Below are 26,156 nucleotides of genomic sequence, written 5' to 3'. Positions count from 1 at the left end.
ATTCATTGATTAGCTCTAGTAGTTTTCTGGTAGCATCTTTAGGATTCTCTATGTATAGTATCATGTCATCTGCAAACAGTGACAGCTTTACTTCCTCTTTTCTGATTTGGATTCCTTTTATTTCTTTTCCTTCTCTGATTGCTGAGGCTAAAACTTCCAAAACTACGTTGAGTAGGAGTGGTGAGAATGGGCAAACTTTTCTTGTTCCTAATCTTTGTGGAAATGATTTCAGTTTTTCAGCATTCTGGACTATGTTGGCTGTGTGTTTGTCATATATGACCTTTATTATGTTGAGGAGAGTTTCCTCCTTGCCTATGTTTGGCAGGGTTTTTATCATAAATGGGTGTTGAAATTTGTCGAAAGCTTTCTCTACATCAATTGGGATGATCATATGGTTTTTGTCCTTCAATTTGTTAATATGGTGTATCACGTTGATTGATTTGAGTATATTGAAGAATCCTTGCATTCCTGGAATAAACCCCACTTGATCATGGTTTATGATCCTTTTAATGTGCTGTTGGATTCTGTTTGCTAGTATGTTGTTGAGGATTTTTGCCTCCATGGTCATCAGTGATATTGGTCTGTAGTTTTCTTTCTTTGTGACATCTTTGTCTGGTTTTGGTATCAGGGTGATGGTGTCCTCATAGAATGAGTTTGTTCCTGGTTCAGTCTCGGCAGGTTGTGCAATTCTAAGTATTTGTCCATTTCTTCCAGGTTGTCCATTTTATTGGCAAAGAGTTCCTTGTAGTAATCTCCCATGATCGTTTGAATTTCTGCAGTCTCACTTGTTACTTCTCCTTTTTCATTTCTAATTCTATTGATTTGATCCTTCTACCTTTTTTTTCTTCATGAGTCTGGCTAATGGTTTATCAATTTTATTTATCTTCTCAAAGAACCAGGTTTTAGTTTTATTGATCTTTGCTATTGTTTCCTTCATTTCTTATACATTTATTTCTGATCTTATCTTTATGATTTCTTCTCTTCTACTAACTTTGCGGTTTTTTTATTCTTCTTTCTCTAATTGCTTTAGGTGCAAGTTTAGGTTGTTTATTTGAGATGTATCCTGTTGCTTAAGGTAGGATTTTATTGTTATAAACTTCCCTCTTAGAACTGCTTTTGCTGCATCCCATAGGTTTGGGATCGTCGTATGTCCATTGTCATTTGTTTCTAGGTATTTTTTTATTTCGTCTTTGATTATTTCAGTGATCACACGGTTATAAAGTAGTGTATTGTTTAGCCTTCATGTGTTTGTATTTTTTACAGATCTTTCCCTGTAATTTTTATCTAGTCTCATAGCATTGTGGTCGGAAAGGATACTTGATACGATTTCAGTTTTCTTAAATTTACAAAGGCTTGATTTGTGACTCAAGATATGACCTATCCTGGAGAATGTTTCATGAGGACTTGAGAAAAATGTGTATTCTGTAGTTTTTGGATGGAATATCCTATAAATATCAATTAAGTCCATCTTTTTTAATGTAGCATTTAAAGCTTGTGTTTCCTTATTTATTTTCATTTTAGATGATCTCTCCATTGGTGAAAGTGGGGTGTTAAAGTCCCCTACTATTATTGGGTTACTGTTGATTTCCCCTTTTAAGGCTGTTAGTATTTGCCTTATGTATTGAGGTGCTCCCATATTTGGTGCATAATATTTACAATTGTTAGATGTTCTTCTTGGATTGATCCTTTGATCATGATGTAGTGTCCTTCTTTGTTTCTTATAAAAGTCTTTATATTAAAGTTCATTTTTTCTGATATGAGAATTAGTACTCCAGCTTTCTTCTGACTTCCATTTGCCCTACTATGATTGGGTTACTGTTGATTTCCCCTTTTAAGGCTGTTAGTATTTGCCTTATGTATTGAGGTGCTCCCATATTTGGTGCATAATATTTACAATTGTTAGATCTTCTTCTTGGATTGATCCTTTGATCATGATGTAGTGTCCTTCTTTGTTTCTTATAAAAGTCTTTATATTAAAGTTCATTTTTTCTGATATGAGAATTAGTACTCCAGCTTTCTTCTGACTTCCATTTGCATGGAATATCTTCTTCCATCCCCTCACTTTCAGTCTTCATGTGTCCCTATGTCGGAATTGGATCTCTTGTAGACAGGATATATATGGGTTTTGTTTCTGTATCCATTCAGCCAGTCTGTGTCTTTTGGTGGGAGCATTTAATCCATTTACATTTAAGGTAATTATCGATATGTATGTTCCTATTCACATTTTCTTAATTGTTTTGGGTTTGTTATTTTAGGCCTTTTCCTTCTCTTGTGTTTCTTGCCTAGAGAAGTTCCTTTAGCATTTGTTGTAAAGCTGGTTTGGTGGTGCTGAACTCTCTCAGCTTTTGCTTGTCTGTAATGTTTTAATTTCTCCATCAAATCTGAATGACATCCTTGCTGGGTAGATTAAACTTGGTTGTAGGTTTTTCTCCTTCATCACTTTAAATATGTCCTGCTGCTCCCTTCTGGCTTGCAGAGTTTCTGATGAAAAATCAGCTTTTAATGTTATGGGGATTCCCTTGTGTGTTATCTGTTGTTTTTCCTTTGCTTCTTTTAATATATTTTCTTTGTATTTAATTTTTGATAGTTTGATTAATATGTGTCTTGACGTGTTTCTCCTTGGATTTATCCTGTATGGGACTCTCTGTGCTTCCTGACCTTGATTAACTATTTCCTTTCCCATATTAGGGTAGTTTTCAACTATAATCTCTTCAAATATTTTCTCAGTACTTTTTTTTTCTCTTCTTCTTCTGGGACCCTACAATTCAAATGTCGTTGTGTTTAATGTTGTCCCAGAGGTCTCTGAGACTGTCCTCAGTTATTTTCATTCTTTTTTCTTTATTCTTCTCTGCAGTAGTTATTTCCAATATTTTATCTTCCAGGTCACTTATCCATTTTTCTGCCTCAGTTACTCTGCTATTGATCCTTTCTAGAGCATTTTTAATTTCATTTATTGTGTTTTTCATTGTTGCGTGTTTCCTCTTTAGTTCTTCTAGGTCCTTGTTAAATGTTTCTTGCATTTTCTCTATTCTATTTCCAAGATTTTGGATCATCTTTACTATCTTTATTCTGAATTATTTTTCATGTAGATTGCCTATTTCCTCTTCATTTGTTAGGTCTGGTGGGTTTGTACCTTGTTCCTTCATCTGTTGTGTGTGATTCTGTCTTTTCCTTTTGCTTATTTTACTGTGTTTAGGGTCTCTTTTTTGCAGGCTGCAGGTTCATAGTTCCCATTGTTTTTGGTGTCTGTCCCCAGTGGCTAAGGTCGGTTCAGTGGGTTGTGTAGGGTTCCTGATGGAGGGGACTAGTGCCTGTTTCTGGTGGATGAGGCTGAATATTGTCATTCTGGTGGGCAGGTCCACATCTGGTGGTGTGTTTTGGGTTGTCTGTGGCCTTATTATGATTTTAGGCAGCCTCTCTGCTAATGGATGGGGCTGGGTTCCTGTCTTATAAGTTGTTTGGCATAGGGTGTCCAGCACTGTAGGTTTCTGGCCGTTGAATGAAGCTGGGTTTTCTTGTTGAGTTGGAGATCTCTTGGAGATTTTTGCTGTGTGATATTACATGGAGCTCGGAGGTCTCTTGTGGACCAGTGTCTTGATGTTGGCTCTCCCACCTCACTGGCACAGGCTTGACGCCTGGCTGGAGCACCAAGAGCCTGTCCTCCACATGGCTCACATTAAAAAGGAGAAAAAATAGAAAGAAAGACAGAAAGAAAGAAAGGAAGGAAGGAAGGAAGGAAGCAAGGAAAAAAGGAAGGAAAAAAGAAAGGAAGAAAGAAAGGAAGGAAGGAAGGAAGGAAGGAAGGAAGAAAGAAAGAAAGAAAGAAAGAAAGAAAGAAAGAAAAAGAAAGATGATATAAAGTTAAGATAAAATAAAATAAAGTTATTAAAATAAAAAATAAAAAATAATTATTAAGAAAAAATTTTAAAAAGAAAAAGAAAAAACAGACGGACAGAACACTAGGACAAATGGTTAAAGTAAAGCTATACAGTGAAAATCTCACACAGAAGCACACACATACACACTCACTAAAAGAGTAAAAGGGGATAAAATAATCTATCTTACTCCCAAAGTCCATGTCCTCAATTTGGGATGATTCGTTGTCCTTTCAGGTATTCCACTGATGCAGGTTACATCAAGTTGAATGTGGAGTTTTAATCCACTGCTTCTGAGGCTGCTGGGAGTTATTTCCTTTTCTCTTCTTTGTTTGCACAGCTCCTGGGGTTCAGCTTTAGATTTCGCCTGCCTCTGCATGTAGGTCGCCTGAAGGCGTCTGTTCTTGGCTCACACAAGACAGTGTTAAAGGAGCAACTGATTTGTCGGCTCTGGCTCACTCAGGCCTGGGGTGAGGGAGGGGTTCGGATGCGGGGCGAGCCTGCTGCGGCAGAGGCCAGCATGACGTTGCAGCAGGCTGAGGCATGCCGTGTATTCTCCCGGGGAAGTTGTCCCTGGATCATGGGGCCCTGGCAGTGGCGGGCTGCACAGTCTCCTGGAAATGGAGGTGTGGATAGTGACCTGTGCTTGCACACTGGCTTCTTGGTGGCTGCAACAGCAGCCTTAGTGTCTCATGCCTGTCTCTGGGGTCCGTGCTGATAGCCACGGCTCACGACCATCTCTGGAGCTCCTTTAAGCAGTGCTCTTAATCCCCTCTCCTCGCGCACCAGGAAACCAAGGGGGAAGAAAAATCTCTTGTCTCTTTGGCAGCTCCAGACTTTTCCCGGTCTCCCTCCTGGCTAGCTGTGGCACACTAACCCCTTTAGGCTGTGTTCTCACAGCCAACCCCAGTCCCCTCCCTGCTTCTGGCCAAAGTCCGAGACCCAGCTTCCAGTCCCCGCCCATCCTGCCGGGTGAGCAGACAAGGCTCTCCCACTGGTGAGTGCTGGGTAGCACTGATCATCTTTGTGGGAATCTCTCCACTTTGCCCTCCACATCCATGTTGCTGCACTCTCCTCCGTGGCTCTGAAGCTTCCCCCCTCTACCACCCACAGTCTCCGGCCATGAAGGGACTTCTAGTGTGTGGAAACCTTTCCTCCTTCACAGCTCCCTCCCACTGGTGCAGGTTCCATCCCTATTCTTTTGCCTCTGTTTTTTCTTTTTTCTTTTGCCCTACCCAGGTACGTGGGGAGTTTCTTGCCTTTTGGGAGGTCTGAGGTCTTCTGCCAGCATTCAGTGGGTGTTCTATAGGAGCAATTCCACGTGTAGATGTATTTCTGATGTATCTGTGGGGAGGAAGGTGATCTCCACGTCTTACTCTTCCACCATCTTCTCAAATATCTATTTCTTTATTTAATTATGGTCTGTGTTGGGTTTTCATTGCTGGGTGCAGGCTTTCTCTAGTTGAGACGAGAGGGGGCTACTCGTTTTTGCGGTGCATGGGCTTCTCACTGCATTGGCTTCTATATTGTGGAGCATGGACTCTAGGCGTGTGGGCTTCTGTACCTGTGGCTCGTGGGCTGTAGAGCACAGGCTCAGTAGTTGTAGTACACGGGCTTAGTTGTCTGTGGCATGTAGGATTTTCCCAGACTGGGGCTTGAACCCGTGTCCCCTGCATTGGCATGTGGATTCTTAACCAGTGCACCACCAGGGAAGTCCCTTCATTTTTATTTTCATTACTCTTGGAGGTGGGTCAAAAAACATCTTGCTTCGATTTATGTCAGAGTGTTCTGCCTATGTTTTCCTCAAAGAGTTTTATAGTGTCTGGTTTTAAATATTTAGGTCTTTAACCCCTTTTGAGTTTATCTTGGTGGATGACATCAAGAAGGGTTCACATTTCATTCTTTCACATGTAGGTGTCCAGTTCTCCCAGTAACACTTATTGAAGAGTCTGTCTTTCTTTAATTGTATATTCTTGTCTCCTTTGTCATAGATTAGGTGACCAAAGGTGTGGGGGTTTATCTCTGGATATTCTCTCCTGTTCCAATGATGTATATTTCTGTTTTTGTGCCAGTACCATATTGATTTGATGACTATAGCTTTGTAACATAGCCTGAAGCCAGGTAGCATGATTCCTCCAGCTCTGTTGTTCTTTCGCACGATTTCTTTCGCTAATCGTGGTCTTTGGTGCTTCATAGAAATTGTAAAATATTTGTACTAATTATGTGAAAAATGCCATTGGTAATTCACTAGGAATTTCATTGAATCTGTAGACTGCTTTAGGTGGTATCGTCATTCTTTCACTATTGATTCCTCCAATCCAAGCACATGGTATATCTCTCCAATAATTGTGTCATCATTTATTTCTTTCATCAGTATCTTACAGTTTCCTGGGTACAAGTTTTTGTCTAATTATATAGGTTGATTCATAGGTATTGCATACTTAAAAAAAACTTTTATTGGAGTATAACTGCTTTAAAATGGTGTGTTAGTTTCTGCTTTATAACAGAGTAAATCAGCAGTACATATACATATATCTCCATATCTTCTTCTTGTGTCTCCCACCCATCCTCCCTATCCCACCCCCCTAGGTGGTCACAAAGCACAGAGCTGCTCTCCCTGTGCTATGCGGCTGCTTCCCACTAGCTATCTATTCTACATTTGGTAATGTATATATGTCCATGCCACTGTCTCACTTCATCCCAGATTACCCTTCCCCCTCCCCGTGTCCTCAAGTCTATTCCCTACATCTACATCTTTATTCCTGTCCTGCCCATACGTTCTTCAGAACCACTTTTTTTCCTTTATTTTAGATTCCATATATATGTGTTAGAATATGGTATTTTTTTCTCTTCCTGACTTACTTCACTCTGTATGACAGTCTCTATGTTGAACCACCTCACTACAAATAACTCAGTTTCGTTTCTTTTTATAACTGAGTAATGTTCCATTATATATATGTGCCACATCTTTTTCCATTCATCTGTTGATGGACACTTAGGTTGCTCCCATGTCCTGACTATTATAAATAGAGAGGCAATGAACATTGTCGTACATGACTCCTTTTGAATTATGGTTTTCTCAGGGTATATGCCCAGTTGTGGGATTGCTGGGTCATATGGTAGTTCTATTTTTAGTTTTTAATTGATACTCCATACTATTCTCCATAGTGGCTGCATCAATTTACATTCCCACAAACAGTGCAAGAGGGTTCCCTTTTCTCCACACCCTCTCCAGCATTTATTGTTTGTAGATTTTTTTGATGATGGCCATTCTGACTGATATGAGGTGATACCTCATTGTAGTTTTGATTTGTATTTCTCTAATGATTTGTGCTGTTGAGCATCCTTTTCATGTGGTTGTTGGCAACCTGTGTATCTTCTTTTGAGAAATATTTATTTAGGTCTTCTGCCCATTTTTGGATTGGGTAGTTTGTTTTTCTGATAATGAGCTGCATGAGCTGCTTCTAAAGTTGGGGGATTAATCCTTTGTTAGTTGCTTCGTTTGCAAATAAATTCTCCCATTCTGAGCATTGTCTTTTCATCTTGTTTATGTTTTCTTTAGCTATGCTAAAGCTTTTAAGTTTCACTAGGTCCCATTTGTTTATTTTTGTTTTTATTTCCATTTCTCTCCGAAGTGGGTCAAAAAAAATCTTGCTGTGATGTACGTCATAGAGTGAAAATGCTTTAGAGTGTCTGGCCTTATATTTAGGTATTTAATCCATTTTGAGTTTATTTTTGTGTATGGTGTTAGGGAGTGTTCTAATTTCATTCTTTTACAAGTAGCTGTCCAGATTTCCTGGCACCACTTATTGAAGAGGCTGTCTTTTCTCCATTGTATATTCCTGCCTCCTTTATCAAAAATAAGGTGACCATATGTGCATGGGTTTATCTCTGGGCCTTCTATCCTGTTCCATTTATCTATATTTCTGTTTCTGTGCCAGTACCATACTGTCTTGATTACCATAGCTTTCTAATGTAGTCTGAAGTCTGAGAGTTTGATTCTTCCAGCTCCGTTTTTCATTCTCAAGATTGCTTTGGCTATTCGGGGTCTTTTGTGTTTCCATACAAATTGTGAAAATTTTTGTTCTACTTCTGTGAAAAATGCCCTTGGTATTTGATAGGGATTGCATTGAATCTGTAGATTGCTTTGGGCAGTATAGTCATTTTCACAATGTTTGTTCTTCCAATCAGAGAACATGGTATACCTCTCCATCTGTTTGTATCATCTTTAATTTCTTTCACCAGTGTCTTATAGTTTTCTGCATACAGGTCTTTTGTCTCCTTAGGTAGGTTTATTCCTAGGTATTTTATTCTTTTTGTTGCAATGGAAAATGGGAGTGTTTCCTTAATTTCTCTTTCAGATTTCTCATCATTAGTGTATAGTAATGTAAGACATTTCTGTGCATTAATTTTGTGTCCTGATATTTTTCTAAATTCATAGCTTAGCTCTAGTAGTTTTCTCGTGGCATCTTTAGGATTCGCTAGGTATAGTGTCATGTCATCTGCAAACAGTGATGGCTTTACTTCTTCTTTTCCATTTGGATTCCTTTTATTTCTTTTTCTTCTCTGATTGCTGTGGCTAAAACTTCCAAAATTATGTTGAATAATAGTGGTGAGAGTGGACAACCTTGTCTTGTTCCTGATGTTAGAGGAAATGGTTTCAGTTTTTCACCACTGATTATGATGTTGGTTGTGGGTTTGTCATATATGGCCTTTATTATGCTGAGATAAGTTCCCTCTCTGCCTACTTTCTGGAGGGTGTTTATCATAAATGGGTGTTGAATTTTGTCAAAATCTTTTTCTGCATCTATTGAGATGATCATATGGTTTTTATCCTTCAATTTGTTAATATGTTATACTACACTGATTGATTTGTGTATATTGAAGAATCCTTGCATTCCTTGGATAAACCCCACTTGATAATGGTGTATGATCCTTTTTTATGTGCTGTAGGATTGTTTTCTACTATCTTGTTGAGGATTTTTGCATCTATGTTCATCAGTGATATTGGTTTGTAGTTTTCTTTGTTTGCGGCATTTTTGTCACGTTTTGGTATCAGGGTGATGGTGGCCTCGTAGAATGAGTTAGGGAGTGTTTCATCCTCTGTAATATTTTGGAAGAGTTTGAGAAGAATAGGTGTTAGCTCTTCTCTAAATGTTTCATAGAATTCGTCTGTGAAGGCATTTGGTCCTCGGCCTTTGTTTGTTGGAAGATTTTTAATCACAGTCTCATTTTCATTGCTCGTGATTAGTCTCCTTATATTTTCTATTTCTTACAGTTCATTCTCAGAAGGTTGTGCTTTTATAAGAATTTGTCCAATTCTTCCCAGTTGTCCACTTTATTGGCTTATAGTTTCTTGTAGTAATCTCTGATTATCCTTTCTAATTCTGCAGTGTCAGTTTTTACTTCTCCATTTTCATTTCTAATTCTATTGATTTGAGTCTTTTTTTCCTGTTTTTGATGAGTCTTCCTAATGGTTTATCAATTTTTTTTATCTTCTAAAAGAACCAGCTCTTAGTTTTATTGATCTTTGCCATTGTATCCTTCATTTATTTTTCATTTATTTCTTCTCTGATCTTTATTATTTCTTTCCTTTGGCTAACTTTGGGGATTTTTGTTCTTCTTTCTCTAATTGCTTTCAGAGTAATGTTAGATTGTTTATTTGAGATGTTTCTTGTTTCTTGAGGTAGGACTGTATTGCTATAAACTTTCCTCTGAATACTTCTTTTGCTGCAGCACATAGGTTTTGGGTTGTCATGTTTTCATTGTCATTTTTTTCTATGTAATTTTTTTATTTCCTCTTTGATTTCTTCAGTGATCTCTTGCCTATTAAGTATTGTATTGTTTAACCGCTGTGTGTTTGTATTTTTACAGAGTTTTTCCTATAATTTTTATCTAGTCTCATAGCATTGTTGTTGGAAGAGATAGTTGATACAATTTCAATTTACTTTAATTTACCAAGGCTTGATTTGTGACCCAAGATATTATCTATCCTGGAGAACATTCCATGAACACTTAACAAGAATGTGTATTCTGTTGTTTTTGGATGGAGTGTCCTATAAATATAAATTAAATCCATGTTGTTTATCATTTAAAACTTGTGTTTCCTTATTAGTTTTCATTTTGGATGATCTCCCCATTGGTGAAAGTGGCATGTTAAATACCCCTATAGTGATTGTGTTACTGTGGATTTACCCCTTTATGGCTGTTAGCATTTGCCTTATGTATTGTGGTGCTCCTATGTTGGGTGCATAAATATTTACAACTGTTATATCCATTTCCTGGATTGATCCCTTGATCATTATGTAGTGTCCTTCTTTGTCTCTTGTAAAAGTCTTTATTTTAAAGTCTGTTTTGTCTGATATGAGAATTGCTACTCCAGCTTTCCTTTGATTTCCCTTTGCGTGGAATACCTTTTTCCATCCCCTCATTTTCACTCTGTATGTGTCCCTAGGTCTGAAGTGGGTGTCTTGTAAACAACATATATACGGGCCTTGTGTTTGTATACATTCAGCCAGTCTATGTCCTTTGGTTGGAAGATTAATTCATTTTCACTTAAGGTAGTTATTGATATGTATGTTCCTATTACCATTTTCTTTATTTTGGGGGGTTTCTTGTTGTAGGTCTTTTCCTTCTCTTGTGTTTCCTGCTTAGAGAAGTTCCTTTAGAATTTTTGTTAAGCTGGTTTGTTGGTGCTGAATTCTCTTGGCTTATGCTTGTCTGTAAAGATTTTAATTTCTTTGTAGAATGTGAATGAGGTCTTTGCTGGGTAGAGTAATCTTGGTTGTAGGTTTTCCCCTTTCATCAATTTAAATATGTCTTGCCACTCCCTTCGGGCTTGCAGAGTTTCTGCTGAAAGTTCAGCTGTTACCTTTTGGGGATTAACTAATATGTTATTTGTTGTTTTTCACTTGCTGCTTTTAATATTTTTTCTCTGTATTAAATTTTTGGTAGTTTGATTAATACTTGTCTTTGCATGTTTCTCCTTGGATTTATCCTGTATGGGACTCTCTGTACTTCCTTGACTTGATTGACTATTTCCTTTCCAATATTAGTGAAGTTTTCAACTATAGTCTCTTCAAATATTTTCTCAGTAGCTTTCTTTTACCCTTCTTCTTCTGGGACCCCTTTTATTCAAATGTTGGTGCATTATTATTGTCCCAGAGGTCTCTGAGACTGTCATGAATTCTTTCGATTTTTTTTTCTTTATTCTGCTCTGTGGTAATTATTTCCACTCTTTTATCTTCCAGGTCTCTTATGCATTCTTCTGCCTCAGTTTTTCTGTTATTGATTCCCTCTAGAGAATTATTAATTTCATTTATTGTTTTGTTCATCATTGTTTGTTTGCTCTTTAGTTCTTCTAGGTCCTTGTTAAACTTTTTTCTGTATTTTCTCCATTCTATTTCTAAGATTTTGGATCATCTTTACCTCTGAACCCTTTTTCACATAGACTGCCTCTTTCCTCTTCATTTGTTTGGTCCAATGGGTTTTTACCTTGCTCCTTCATCTGCTGTGTGTTTCTCTGTCTTCTCATTTTGCTTAACTTACTGTGTTTGGGGTCTCCTTTTCACAGGCTGCAGGTTTGTAGCTCCTGTTGTTTTTGGTGTGTGCCACCCGTGGCTAATGTTGGTTCAGTGGGCTGTGTAGGCTTCCTGGTTGAGGGGCCTGGTGCATGTGTTTTGGTGGATGAGGCTGGATCTTGTCTTTCTTGGGGGCAGGACCACGTCTGGTGGTGTGTTTTGGTGTGTCTTTGACCTTATTATGATTTTAAGCAGCCTCTATGCTAATGGGTAGGGTTGTGTTCCTGTCTTGCTAGTTGTTTGACATAGGGTGTCCAGCATTGTAGCTTGCTGGTCGTTGAGTGGAGGTGGTTATTAGCATTGAGATGGAGATCTCTGGGAGAGCTTTCACCGTTTGATATTACATGGATCTGGGAGGTCTCTGGTGGACCAATGTCCTGAACTCAGCTCTCCCACTTCTGAGGCATAGGCCTGATACCCGGCCAGAGCATCAAGACCCTGTCAGCCACATGGCTCAGAATTATAGGGATAAAAAAATGAAAGAAAAAATAAATAAATAAAATAAAGTTATTAAAATACAAGATAAATAAATTATTAGAAAGAAAAAAATTTTTAAGTAATATTTTTAAAAAAGAAACAAAGAAGAGAGCAACCAAACCAAAAAAAACAATCCACCAATGACAACAGGCACTAAAAACTATACTGAAAATCAAAAAAGAAAAAATGGACAGATGGAACCCTAGGACAAATTGTAAAAGCTAAGCTATACAGACAAAATCACAGAAAGAAGCATACACAAACAGTCACAAATAGAGAAAAAGGAAAAAAAATTATATACCTTTTGGGAAGTCTGAAGTATTCTGCCTGCATTCAGTCAGTGTTCTGTAAGAGTTGTTCCACATGTAAATGTATTTGTGGGGAGGAAGTTGATGTCCACGTCTTACTCTTCTACCATCTTGAAAATTTCTGGTATTTTATTTTTTTTGATGCAGTGGTAAGTGGGAATGTTTCCTTGATTTCTCCTTCTGATCTTTTGTTGTTACCGTATAGAAATGCAAGAGATTTCTGTTTATTAATTTTTTATCCTGAAACTTTGCCAAATTCATTGATGATCTCGAGTAGTTTTCTGGTAGCATGTTTAGGATTTTCTATGTATAATATCATGTAACCTGCAAACAGTGATACTTTTACTTCTTCTTTTCCAATTTGGATTCCTTTTATTTCATTTTATTCTCTGATTGCCATGGTGAGGACTTCCAAAACGGTGTTGAATAATAATGGCAAGAGTGGATATCCTTGTCTTGTTCCTGATCTTAGAGGAAAGTCTTTCAGTTTTTCAATGTTGAGAAGATGTTTGCTGTGGGTTTGGCATATATGGCCTTTATTATGTTGAGTTAGGTTCCCTTTATGCCCACTCCTGGAGAGTTTTTATCAGAAATGGGTGGTGAATTTTGTCAAAAGCTTTTTCTGCATCTACTGACATGATCATATGGTTTTTATTCTTCAATTTATGATGTGGTGTATCACACTGATTGATTTGCATATATTGTAAAATCCTTGTATCCCCGGGATAAATCCCACCTGGTCATGGTGTATGATCCTTTTAATGTGTTGTTGGGTTCTGTTTGCTAGTATTTTGTTGAAGATTGTGGTGTCTATGTTCATCAGTGATATTGGCCTGTAACGTTCTTTTTTGCATGATATCTTTGTCTGGTATTGGTATCAGGGTTATGGTGGCCTTCCTCTGCAAATTATTGGAAGAGTTTCAGAAGGGTAGGTTTTAACTCTTCACTAAATGTTTGATAAAATTTGCCTGTGCAGCCATCTGGTACTGGACTTTTGTTTGTTGGAAGATTTTAAATCACAGTTTCAATTTCAGTACTTGTGATTAGTCTGTTCATATTTTCTATTTCTTCCTGGTTCAGTCTTGGAAGGTTGTACATTTCTACGAATTTGTTCATTTCTTCTAGGTTGTCCATTTTATTGGCATATAGTTTCTTATAGTAGTCTCTTATAATCCTGTGTATTTCTGTGGTGTCCACTGTAACTTCTGTTTTTCATTTCCCATTTTATTTATTTGAGTCCTATCCCTTTTATTCTTGATGAGTCTGGCTAAAAATTTATCAATTTTGTTTATCTTCTCAAAGAACCAGCTTTTAGTTTCATTGATCTTTGTTATTGTTTTCTTTGTATTTCATTTATTTCTGCTCAGATCTTTATGATTTCTTTCCTTCTAGTAACTTTGGGTTTTGTTTGTGCTAGTTTCTCTAGTAGCTTTAGGTGTAAGGTTAGGTTGTTTATTTGAGATTTTTCTTGTTTCTTGAGGTAAGATTGTATTGCTATAATTGTCGCTCTTAAACCTGTTTTTGCTGCATCCCTTAGGTTTTGGGTCATAGTGTTTTCATTGTCATTTTTCTCTAGGTATTTTTTGATTTCCTCTTTGATTTCCTCAGTGATCTCTTGGTTATTTAGTATATATTGTTTAGCCTCCACGTGTTCATGTTTTTTACAGTTTTTGTTCCTATAATTGATTTCTCATTTCATAGCATTGGTCAGAAATGATGCTTGATATGATTTCAATTTTCTTAAATTTACTGAGGATTGAGTTGTGACCCAAGATGTGATCTATCCTGGAGAATGTTCTGTACACAGTTGAGAAGAAAGTGCATTTTGCTGCTTTCATATGGAACATCTTATAAATATCAAATAAGTCTATGTGGTTTAATGTTTCATTTAAGACTTTTGTTTCCTTTTTAATTTTCTGTCTGGATGATCTGTCCATTATTGTAAGTCGGGTGTTAAATTCCTCCACTATTGTGATTATGTTACTGTCAATTTCCATTTTTATGGCTGTTAGCATTTGCCTTATATATTGAGGTGCTTCTATATTGGGTGCATAAATATTTACAATTGTTACAGCATTTTTTATAGAAATAGAAAAAACAAACCTGAAACATGTGAAAAAGGGAGAGGACTTTCAAGATGGTGAAGAAGATGAGGAGATCAACTTCCTCCCCACAAATACAACAAAAATACATCTACATGTGGAATAGCTCCTACAGAATAACTACTGAACACTGGCAAAATACCTCAGACTTCCAAAAGGCAAGAAACTCCCCATGTACTTGGGTAGAGCAAAAGAAAAAAGAAAAAAACAGAGACAAAAGAATAGAGACCAGACCTGCACCTCTGGGAGGGAGCTGTGAAGGAGGAAAATTTACACACACTAGGAATCCATTTCACTGATGGAGACGGGGTGGACACTGTGGAGGAGAGTGCAGCAACAGAGGTGCAGAGGGCAAAGAGGAGAGATTCCCATACAGAGGATTGGTGCAGACCAGCACTCACCAGACTAAGAGGCTTGCCTGCTCACTCGTCAGAGAGGGTGGGGGCTGGGAGCTAAGTCTTGAGCTTCAGATTTCAGATCCCAGGGAGAGGACTGGGGTTGGATGCATGAACACAGCTTGAAGGGGGCTAGTGCACCACAGCTAGCAAGGAGGGAGTCCGGAAAAGAGTCTGGAACTGCCAAACAGGCATGAGACCACTGTTTTGAGGTGCACAAGGAGAGAGGATTCAGAGCACTGCCTAAATCAGCTCCAGAGACTAGCACGAGATGTGGCTTTCAGCATGGATACCAGAGACGGGCATGAAACATTAAGGCTGCTGCTACAGCCACTAAGAAGCCTGTGTGCAAGCACAGGTCACTATCCACATCTCTCCTTCTGGGAGCCTGTGCAGCCCTCCACTGCCAGGGTCCTGTGATCCAGGGACAACTTTACCAGGAGAACACACAGCATGCCTCAGGCTATTGCAACGTCATGCTGGCCTCTATCAATGCAGTCTCACCCTGCATTCCATACCCATCCCTACCCCGGACCTGAGTGAGCCAGAGCCACCTAATCAGCTGCTACTTTAACCCCGTCTTGTCTGAGTGAAGAACAGATGCCTTCAGGCGACCTACATGTAGAGGCAGGGCCAAATCCAAAGCTGAAGCCCAGGAGCTGTGCAAACAAAGAAGACAAAGGGAAATTTCTCCCAGCAGCCTCAGGAGCAGTGGATTAAATCTCTGCAATCAACTTGATGCATCCTGCATCTGTGGAATACCTGAATAGAAAAAGATCATCCCAAAATTGAGGTGGTGGACTTTGGGAGCAACTGTACACTGGGTTTGCTTTCTGCATCTAATTTGTTTCTGGTATCTGTTTATCATAGTTTAGTATTTAGAGCTCATTACCATTTGTAGATTTGTTTATTGATTTGGTTGCTCTCTTCCTTCATTTTATATATATATACATATTATTTTCCTTTTTCTCTTTTTGTGAGTGTGTATGTGTATGATTCTTTGTGTGATTTTGTCCATATAGCTTTGATTTTACCATTTGTCCTAGGGTTCTGTCTATCTATTTTTTCTATTTTTTTTTAGTATAGTTTTTAGCACTAGTTATCACTGGTGGGTTTGTTAATTGGTTTGGTGGCTCTCTTCTTTCCTTCTTTTTTGTAATAGTTTTTAAATTTTTTAATTTTTAATATTTTTATTTTAATAACATTTATATTATTTTATTTAATTTTTATTTTATTTTATCCCTTTTCTTCTGAGCCACGTGGCTGACATGGTCTTAGTGCTCCTGCTGTGTGTCAGTCCTGAGCCTCTTAGCAGGGAGAGCTGACTTCAGGACATTGGACCACCAGACACCTCCTGGCCCCATGTAATACAAAACAGTGAAAGCTCTCCCAGAGATCTCCGACTGAATGCTAAGACCCAGCTCCACACCATAAGCAGTAAACTACAGTACTAGACACACCATATGAAACAACTAACAAGAGAGGAATCCAACCCCACCAATTAGCAGAGAGGCTGCCTAAAATCATAATAGGGTCACATACACCCCAAAACACACCACTGGACACGATCCTCCCTACCAGAAACAAAAGATCCAGCCTCATTCACAAGAACACAGGCACCAGTACCCTCCAGCAGGAAGACTACACAAGTCACTGAATCAACCATACCCACTGAGGGCAGACACCAAAAACAATGGGAACTACAACCTTGCATCCTGCAAAAAGCAGACCTCAAATGCAGTAAGTAAAGCAAAATGAGAGGACAGAGAAATAAACAGCAGATGAAGGAACAAGCTAAGAACCCACCAGACCAAACAAATGAAGAAGAAATAGGCAGTGGACCTGAAAATGAATTCAGACTAATGATAGTAAAGATGAGACAAAATCTTGGAAATAAAATGGAGAAATTAAAATAAAAGTTTAAAAAGCACCCAGAAGAAATAAAGAGCAAACAATATTGAACAACACAATAAATGAAATTTAAAAATTTTAAGAAGGAATCAATAGCAGAATAACTGATGCAGAAGAACAGATAAGTGACATGGAAGATAAAAAAGTGGAAATAATTATCACAGAGCAGAATAAAAAAAAAGAATGAAAAGAATTGAGGACAGTCTCAGAGAACCACGAGATAATATTAAATGCACCAACATTCGAATTATAGGAGTCCCAAAAGAAGAAGAGAAAAAGAAAGGGACTGAGAATTTACTTGAAGAGATTATAGTTGAAAACTTCCTTAATATGGGAAAGGAAATAGTCAATCAAGTTGAGAAAGGGCAGAGAGTCCCATACAGGATAAATCCAAGGAGAAACATGCCAAGACACATACTAATCAAACTATCAAAAATAAATACAAAGAAAAAATATTAAAAGCAGCAAGGAAAAAGCAACAAATAACATACAATGGAATCCCCATAACGTTAACAGCTGATTTCTAAGAAGAAACTCTGCGAGCCAGAAGGGTGTGACAGGACATACTTAAAGTGATGAAAGGGAAAAACTTACAATGAAGATTACTCTAACCAGCAAGGATCTCATTCAGATTCGATGCAGAAATTAAAACCTTTACAGAAAAGCAAAATCTAAGAGAATTCAGCACCACCACCAAACCAGGTTTACAACAAATGCTAAAGGAACTTTTCTAGGCAGGAAACTCAAGAGAAGGAAAAGACCTACAATAACAGACCCAAAACAATTAAGAAAATGGTAATAGAAACATACATATCGATAATTGCCTTAAATGTAAATGGATTAAATGCTCCAATCAAAAGACATAGACTAGCTGAATGGTTACAAAAACAAGAACCATTTATATGCTGTCTACAAGAGAACGATTTCAGACCAAGGGACCCATACAGACTAAAAGTGAGGGGATAGAAAAAGATATTCCATGCAACTGGAAATCAAAAGAAAGCTGGAGTAACAATTCTCATATCAGACAAAATAGACTTTAAAATAAAGACTATTACAAGAGACAAAGAAGGACACTACATAATGATCAAGGGATAAATCTAAGAAGAAGACATAACAATTGTAAATATTTATGCACCCCACATACGAACACCTCAATACATAAGTCAAATGCTAACAGTGATAAAAGAGGAAATTGACAGTAACACAAACATAGTAGGGGACCTTAACACCCCACTTTCACCAATGGACAGATCATCCAAAATGAAAATAAATATGGAAACACAAGCTTTAAATGATACATTAAACAATATGTACTTAATTGATATTTATAGGACACGCCATCCAAAAACAACACAATACACTTTCTTGTCAAGGGCTCATGGAACGTTCTCCAGGATAGATCAAACCTTGAGTCACAAATCAAGCACCGGTAAATTTAAGAGAATTGAAATCGTATCAAGTATCTTTTCCGACCACAACCCTATGAGACTATATATCAATTACAGGAAAAAATCAGTAATAAACAAAAACACACGGAGGCTAAACAATATGCTACAAAATAACCAAGAAATCACTGAAGAAATCAAAGAGGAAATTTTTAAATATCAAGAAGCAAAAGACAATGAATACACGATGACCCAAAACTTATGGTATACAGCAAAAGCAGTTCTTATAGGGAAATTTATAACAATACAATCCTACCTCAAGAAACAAGAAACTACTCAAATAAGCAACCTAACTTTACTCCTAAAGCAATTAGAGAAAGAAGAAGAAGAACAACAACAACAAAACCCAAAGTTAGTAGAAGGAAAGAAATCATAAAGATCAGATCAGAAATAAATGAAAAAGAAAGGAAGGAAATGATAGCAAAGATCAATAAAACTGAAAGCTGGTTCTTTGAGAAGATTAAAAAAATTGATAAACCATTAACCAGGCTCATCAAGAAAAAAAGGGAGAAGACTCAAATCAATAGAATTAGAAATGAAAAAGGAGAAGTAACAACTGACAGTGGAGAAATACAAAGGATCATGAGAGATTAATACAAGCAACTATATGGCAATAAAGTGGGCAACCTGGAAGAAATGGACAAATTCTTAGAAATGCACTACCTGCCGAGTCTGAACCAGGAAGAAATAGAAAATGTGAACAGACCAATCACAAGCACTGAAATTGAAACTGTGATTAAAACTCTTCCAACAAACTAAAGCATTACATTTTATAGCTTTCTATTTAAATAGAGCTTTAATATTTTAAATTTTACATTATTGCATTTTGGAGCTAAAAATTATTTTTGAGTCAATATTTTTAGCTCTTAACATTCTATAGAGAACCATGCACAGTGTCTAAATTCCTGAAACAGGAAGAAATATAAATATTTATAAATTTAAATAATATAAATTGACCAATTACAAGCAATGAAATTGAAACTGTGATTAAAAATCTTTCAACAAACAGAAGCCCAGGACCAGATGGATTCACAGGCGAATTCTATCAAATATTTAGAGAGGAGCTAACACCAGTCCTTCTCAAATTCTGCCAAAATATAGCAGAGTGAGGAACACTCCCAAACACATTGTATGAAGCCACCAACACACTGAAACCAAAAGTAGACAAAGATATCACAAAAAATAAAACTATATGTCAACAGCACTGGTGAACATAAATGTAGAAATCCTCAACAAAATACTGGCAAAAAGAATCCAGCAGCACATTAAATGCATCACACACCATGATCAAGTGGGGTTTATCCCAGGAATGCAAGGATTCTTCAATACCCACAAATCAATCAATGTGATAAACCATATTAAAAAATTGAAGGGGAAAAACCATATGATCATCTTAACAAATGCAGAAAAAGTGTTTGACAAATTCAACACCCATTTATAATAAAAACACTCCAGAAACAGGCATAGAGGGAACTTACCTCAACATAATAAAGGCCATATATGACAAACACACAGGCAACATCATTCTCATTGGAGAGTGACTGAAACCTTTTTCACTAAGATCAGGAACACGACAAGGTTGCCCACTCTCATCACTATTATTCAACAGTTTCAGAAGTTTTAACGACAGCAATCAGAAAAAAATGAAAAAAAATGAATCCAAATTGGAGAAGAAGAATTAAAGCTGTCACTGTTTACAGATGACATGATACTATACATAGAGAATCCTAAAGATGTTACCATAAAACTACCAGAGTTAATCAAGGAATTTGGGAATGTAGCAAAATACAAAATTAATGCACAGAAATCTCTTGCCTTCCTATACACTAATGATGAAAAATCTGAATGAGAAATTAAGGAAACACTCCCATTTACATTGCAAGAAAAAGAATAAAATAGCTAGGAATAAACCTACCTAAGGAGACCAAAGACCTGTAGGCAGAAAACTATAAGACACTGGTGAAAGAAATTAGACTGTACAAACAGATGGAGAGCTATACCATGTTCTTGTATTGGAAGTGTCAACATTGTGAAAAGACTATACTACTCAAAGCAATCTACAGATTCAATGCAATCCCTATCAAACTACCAATGGTATTTTTCACAGAACTAGAACAAAAAATTTCACAGTTTGAGTGGAAACACAAAAGACCCCGAATACCCAAAGCAACCTTGAGAAAGGAAAACAGAGCTGGAGGAATCCGGCTTACAGAATTTAGACAATACTACAAAGCTACAGTAATCAAGACAGAATGGTAGTGGCAGAAAAACACAAATATAGACCAATGGAACAGATAGAAAGCCCAGAGATAAACCCATGCACATGTGGTCAACTTATATTAGATAAAGTAGGCAAGAATATACAAGGGAGAAAAGACAGCCTCTTCAATAAATGGTGCTGGGAAAACTGGAAACCCTCATGTAAAAGAATGAAATTAGAACATTCCCTTACCCCATACGCAAAAATAAACTCAAAATGGATTAAAGACCTAAATGTAAGGCCAGACACTATAAAACTCTTAGAAGAAAACATAGGCAGAACACTCTATGACATAAATCACAGCAAGATCCTTTTTGACCCACCTCTTACAGAAATGTAAATAAAAACAAAAATAAATAAATGGAACCTAATGAAACTTAAAAGTTGGCACAGCAAAGGAAATCATAAACAATACAAAAAGACAACCTTCAGAATGGGAGCAAATATTTGCCAATCAAGGAACTGTCAAAGGATTAATCTCCAAAATATACAAACAGCTCATGCAGCTCAATATCCAAAGAAAAAAGAACCCAATCCAAAAATGGACAGAAGGCTTAAATAGACATTTCTCCAAAGAAGATATACAGATTGCCCACAAACACATGAAAGGATGCTCAACATCACTAATCATTAGAGAAATAAAAATCAAAAGTACAATGAGGTATCAACTCACAGCAGTCAGAATGGCCATCATCAAAAAATCTACAAACAATAAATGCTGGAGAGGTTGTGGAGAAAAGCGAACCCTCTTGCACTGTTGGTGGGAATGTAAATTGATACAGCCACTATGGAGAACAGTATGGAGGTTCCTTAAAAAAGTAAAAATAGAACTACCACATGACCCATCAGTCCCACTACTGGGCTTATACCCTGAGAAAACCATAACTTAAAAAGAGTCATGTACCACAATGTTCCCTGCAGCTCTATTTACAATAGCCAGGACATGGAAGTAACCTCAGTGCCCATCGACAGATGAATGGATAAAGAAGATGTGGCACATATATACAATGGAATTTTACTCAGCCATAAAAAGAAACGAAATTGCGTTATTTGTAGTGAGTTGGATGGACCTAGAGACTGTCATACAGTGTGAAGTTTGTCAAAAAGAGAAAAACAACGTATCCTAACACATATATATGGAATCTAAATTTAAAAAAAGGTTGTTAAAAACTTTGGGGCAGGACAGGAATAAAGACACAGACATAGAGAATGGACATGAGGACAGGGGAAGCAGGAAGGTTAAGTTGGGATGATATGAGAGAGTGGCGTGGACATATATACAATACCAAATGTAAAATAGATAGCTAGTGGGAAGCAGCCACATAGAACAGGGAGATAAGCTTCATACTTTGTGTCCACCTAGAGGGGTGGGATAAGGAGCATGGGAGGGAGGTTTATGAGGGAGGAGATATGGGGATATATATATATATATATATACTTATAGCTGATTCACTTTGTTATACTGCAGAAACTAAAACACAATTTTAAAGCAATTATACTCCAACACAATGTTAAAAAATAAAGTAAAATATGAAAGAAAAACACTAAAATCCCTAAATAGTGAAATTAATCTGAGAATGAAAAACACCATTTGAGACATCACAATTCTTTATTTCAAACTATATTACAAAGCTATACTAGTCAAACAGTATGATACTAACATAAAGATAGACCCAAAGACTAATGGAACAACATTGAGATCCCAGAAATAAACCCAAGTATTTATACTTAAATAATATTTGAAAAGGGACCCAAGAATGATCAACAGAAAAGGCTGTCACTTCAATAAATGTTGTAGAAAAGACTGAATATTCACATACAAAAAAAAGAAAGAAAAAAGAAATTGCACCCTTATCTTACACCATTCACAAAAATTATCTCAAAGTAGATTAAAGAATTAAATGTAAGATCTGAAGCAATAAAAGTTCTGAAAGAAAACATAGGGGGAAATCTCCTTGACATTTGTCTTGGCAATGTTATTTTGGATAGGACATGGAAAGTGAAGCAAAAATTTAAAAATAAACAAGTTGAACTCTATGATGCTAAACAGCTTCTGCACAGAAGAAGAAGCAGTCAACCAACAAAATGAAAAGGCAGCCTACAGAGTAGGAGAAAATATTTGCACAGTATATACTGAATAAGAAGTTAATATTGAAAGTGTATAAAGAACACATACATCTAAAGAGCAAATAAATAAATAAATAAACTAATTAATTAATTAAATATGTTGATTTTTAAATGGGCAAAGGAACTTAGCAGAATTTTTTCCAAAGAAGATGAATGACCAAAAGGTATAAGAAGAGATGCTCAACATCACTAATCATGCCGGAAATGCAAATCAAAATCACAATGAAATGTCATCTCACTCCTGTTAGGATGGCAATTATCCAAAAGACAAGATATACCAACTGCTGGGAATGATACGGAGAAAACTAACCCTTGTGTTCTGTTCGTTGGAATACAGATTTGTGCAGCAACTGTGGGAAACAGATGGACGTTCTTCCCAAAATTAAAAATGGAGTAAAATTAAAAATTTTACCTAGTTCTGGATACATATCTGAAGGAACTGAATTCATTACCTCAAAGAGATATCTGTGCTCCCATGTTCATTGCAGCATTATTTACAATAGTGAAGAAAGGGTATAAACTTCCAGTTTTAAGATGCATCAATTCTAGGGATCTAATATACAGCATGGTGACTACAGTTAACAAAACTCTATTGTATACTTAAAAGTCACTAAGAGAGTAGAACTCAAATGTTCTCGCTACACACAAAAAATGGTAATTATGTAAGATGATGGATGTGTCAACTATCTTAATTATAGCAATCACTTCATAATATATACAATCATTAAATCATCACATTGTACACCATAAGCATACACAATGTTATATGTCAAATATATCTTTATAAAATTGGGGAATAAAAAAGTTGGGGTACTGGCATAAAGAAAGGAGTACAGAACAAGGAAACAGAATGCATACCCAGAATAAAGCCTTCATGTACATAGTAAAATAATTTTTGATGAGTGTGCCAAGACCACACAATGGGGAAAAGACAAGTTTTTTGAACAAATGGTTTTGGAAAACTAGATATCCACATACAAAGGAATATAGCTGGACTCTTACTTTATACCATATAAAAATTGACTCAAACTGGATCAAAGACATAAATATTTGAGCTAAAGCTTTAAAGCTCTTAGAAGGAAACATAGTGGAAGATCTTCATAAACTTGGATTTGGCAATGATTTATTGTACATGACACCAAAATAACAGTGAACAACAAGAAAATCAATGAATTGGTCTATATCAAAATAAGAAAATCTATCCAACAAAGGATACAATGAGCAGTGAAAAGGCAATCCACAGGATGGGAAAAATATTTGGAAAGAATATGTCCGATAAGGGGTTCATATCTAGATATATGTTCCACTCCTACAACTCAACAGCAAGAAAAGAAAAAACACAATTAAAATATATGTTAAGTGTTTGATAGAATTCACCTGTGAAGCCATCAGGTCCTGGACTTTGTTGGGAGTATTTAAATCAGTTTCAACTTCAGTGCTTGTGATTGGTCTGTTCATATTTTCTATTTCTTCCTGGTTCAGTCTTGGCAGGTTGTACCTTTCTAAGAATTTGTCCATTAATTCCAGGTTGTCCATTTTATTGGCATACAGTTGCTTTTAGAAGTCTCTTATGATCTTTTGTATTTCTGTGGTGTCTGTTGTAACTTGTTTTTCACTTCTAATTCTATTGAGTCCTCTCCCTCTTTTCCTTGATGCCTCTGGTTAAAGGTTTATCAATTTTGTTTATCTTTTCAAAGAAACATCTTTTCGTTTCATTGATCTTTGCTATTGTTTTCTTTCTCTCTATTTCATTTATTTCTGCTCTGATCTTTATGATTTTTTCCTTCTACTAATTTTAGGTTTTGTTTGATCTTATTTCTCTAATTGCTTTAGGTGTAAGGTTAGGTTGTTTATTTGAGATTTTTCTTCTTTCTTGAGGTAGGATTGTATTGCTATAAACTTCCTTCTTAGAACTGCTTTTACTGCATCCCATAGGTTTTGGGTCATTGCGCTTTCATTTTCATTTGTCTCTAGGTATTTTTTGTTTTCCTCTTTGATTTCTTCATTGATCCATTGCTTGTTTAGTAGCATATTGTTTAGCCTGCAAGTGTTTGTGTTTTTACAGTTTTTTTTTCAAGGGAAAGTAAGTCTTTATTGAACCCCTGATCTTTGGTTCCTGTTCCCTTTACTAGAGAAAACCACTTAGCTGTTCCCCATGAATCCTTCTTATGACACTCTGTGATACAGAAGCATATTATATATTCATTCCCTTTCTACCTGCACAGTTAATGATCTTTGCTCTATTCACTGAACTGTATATATCTCGGAGATCATTCATCCTATACTTCCTGACAATTTCTTCTCAAGAAACTTGTGCTTCATGAAGGTAGGTACAACAATAGCTTCCTTTTTTTAATTGAAGTACAGGTGATGTATAAAATTATATGTTACAGATGTACAATACAGTGAATCACAGATTTTAAAGTTTACACTCCATTTATAGTTATTATAAAATATTGGCTATATTCCTCGTGTTGTACAATATATCCTTGTAGCTTATTTTTTTAACATCTTTATTGGAGTATAATTGCTTTACAATGGTGTGTTAGTTTCTGCTTTACAACAAAGTGAATCAGTTATACATATACATATGTTCCCATATCTCTTCCCTCTTGCATCCCCCTCCCTCCCACCATCCCTATCCCTCCCCTCTAGGTGTTCACAAACCACCTAGCTGATCTCCCTGTGCCATGCAGCTGCTTCCCACTAGCTATCCACCCTACGTTTGGTAGTGTACCCTCAAGTCCATGCTCTAGTCCAGCTTACCCTTCCCCCTCCCCATATCCTCAAGTCCATGCTCTAGTAGGTCTGTGTTTTATTCACGTCCTACCCCTAGGCCCTTTATGAAATTTTTTTTCTTAGATTCCATACATATGTGTTAGCATATGGTATTTGTTTTTCTCCTTCTGACTTACCTCACTCTGTATGAGACACTCCATGTCCATCCACCTCACTACGAATAACTCAGTTTCGTTTCTTTGTATGGCTGAGTAATATTCCATTGTATATATGTGCCACATCTTCTTTATCCATTCATCTGTTGATGGACACGTAGGTTGCTTCCATGTCCTGGCTATTGTAAATAGAGCTGCAATGAACACTGTGGTACATGACACTGTTTGAATTATGATTTTCTAATGGTATATGCCCAGTAGAGAGATTGCTGGGTCATATGGTAGTTCTATTTGTACTTTTTTAAGGAAAATCCATACTGTTCTCCATAGTGGCTGTATCAATTTACATTCCCACCAACAGTGCAAGAGGGTTCCCTTTTCTCCACACCCTCTCCAGTATTTACTGTTTCTAGATTTTTTGATGATGGCCATTCTGACTGGTGTGAGATGATATCTCATTGTAGTTTTGATTTGCAGTTCTCTAATGATTAATGATGTTAAGCATTCTTTCATGTGTTTGTTGGCAATCTGCATATCTTCTTTGGAGAAATGTCTCTTTAGGTCTTCTGCCCATTTTTGGATTGGGTTTTTTTCTTTTTTGTTATTGAGCTGCATGAGTTGCTTGTAAACTTTGGAAATTAATCGTTTGTCAGCTGCTTCATTTGCAAATATTTTCTCCCACTCTGAGGGTTGTCTTTTGGTCTTGTCTATGGTATCCTTTGATGTGCAAAAGCTTTTAAGTTTCATTAGGTCCCATTAGTTTATTTTTGTTTTTATTT

This window comes from Physeter macrocephalus, chromosome 21 (genome assembly GCF_002837175.3).
Source record: "Physeter macrocephalus isolate SW-GA chromosome 21, ASM283717v5, whole genome shotgun sequence".
NCBI lineage: Eukaryota > Metazoa > Chordata > Mammalia > Artiodactyla > Physeteridae > Physeter > Physeter macrocephalus.
This window is presented reverse-complemented; position numbering follows the sequence as displayed.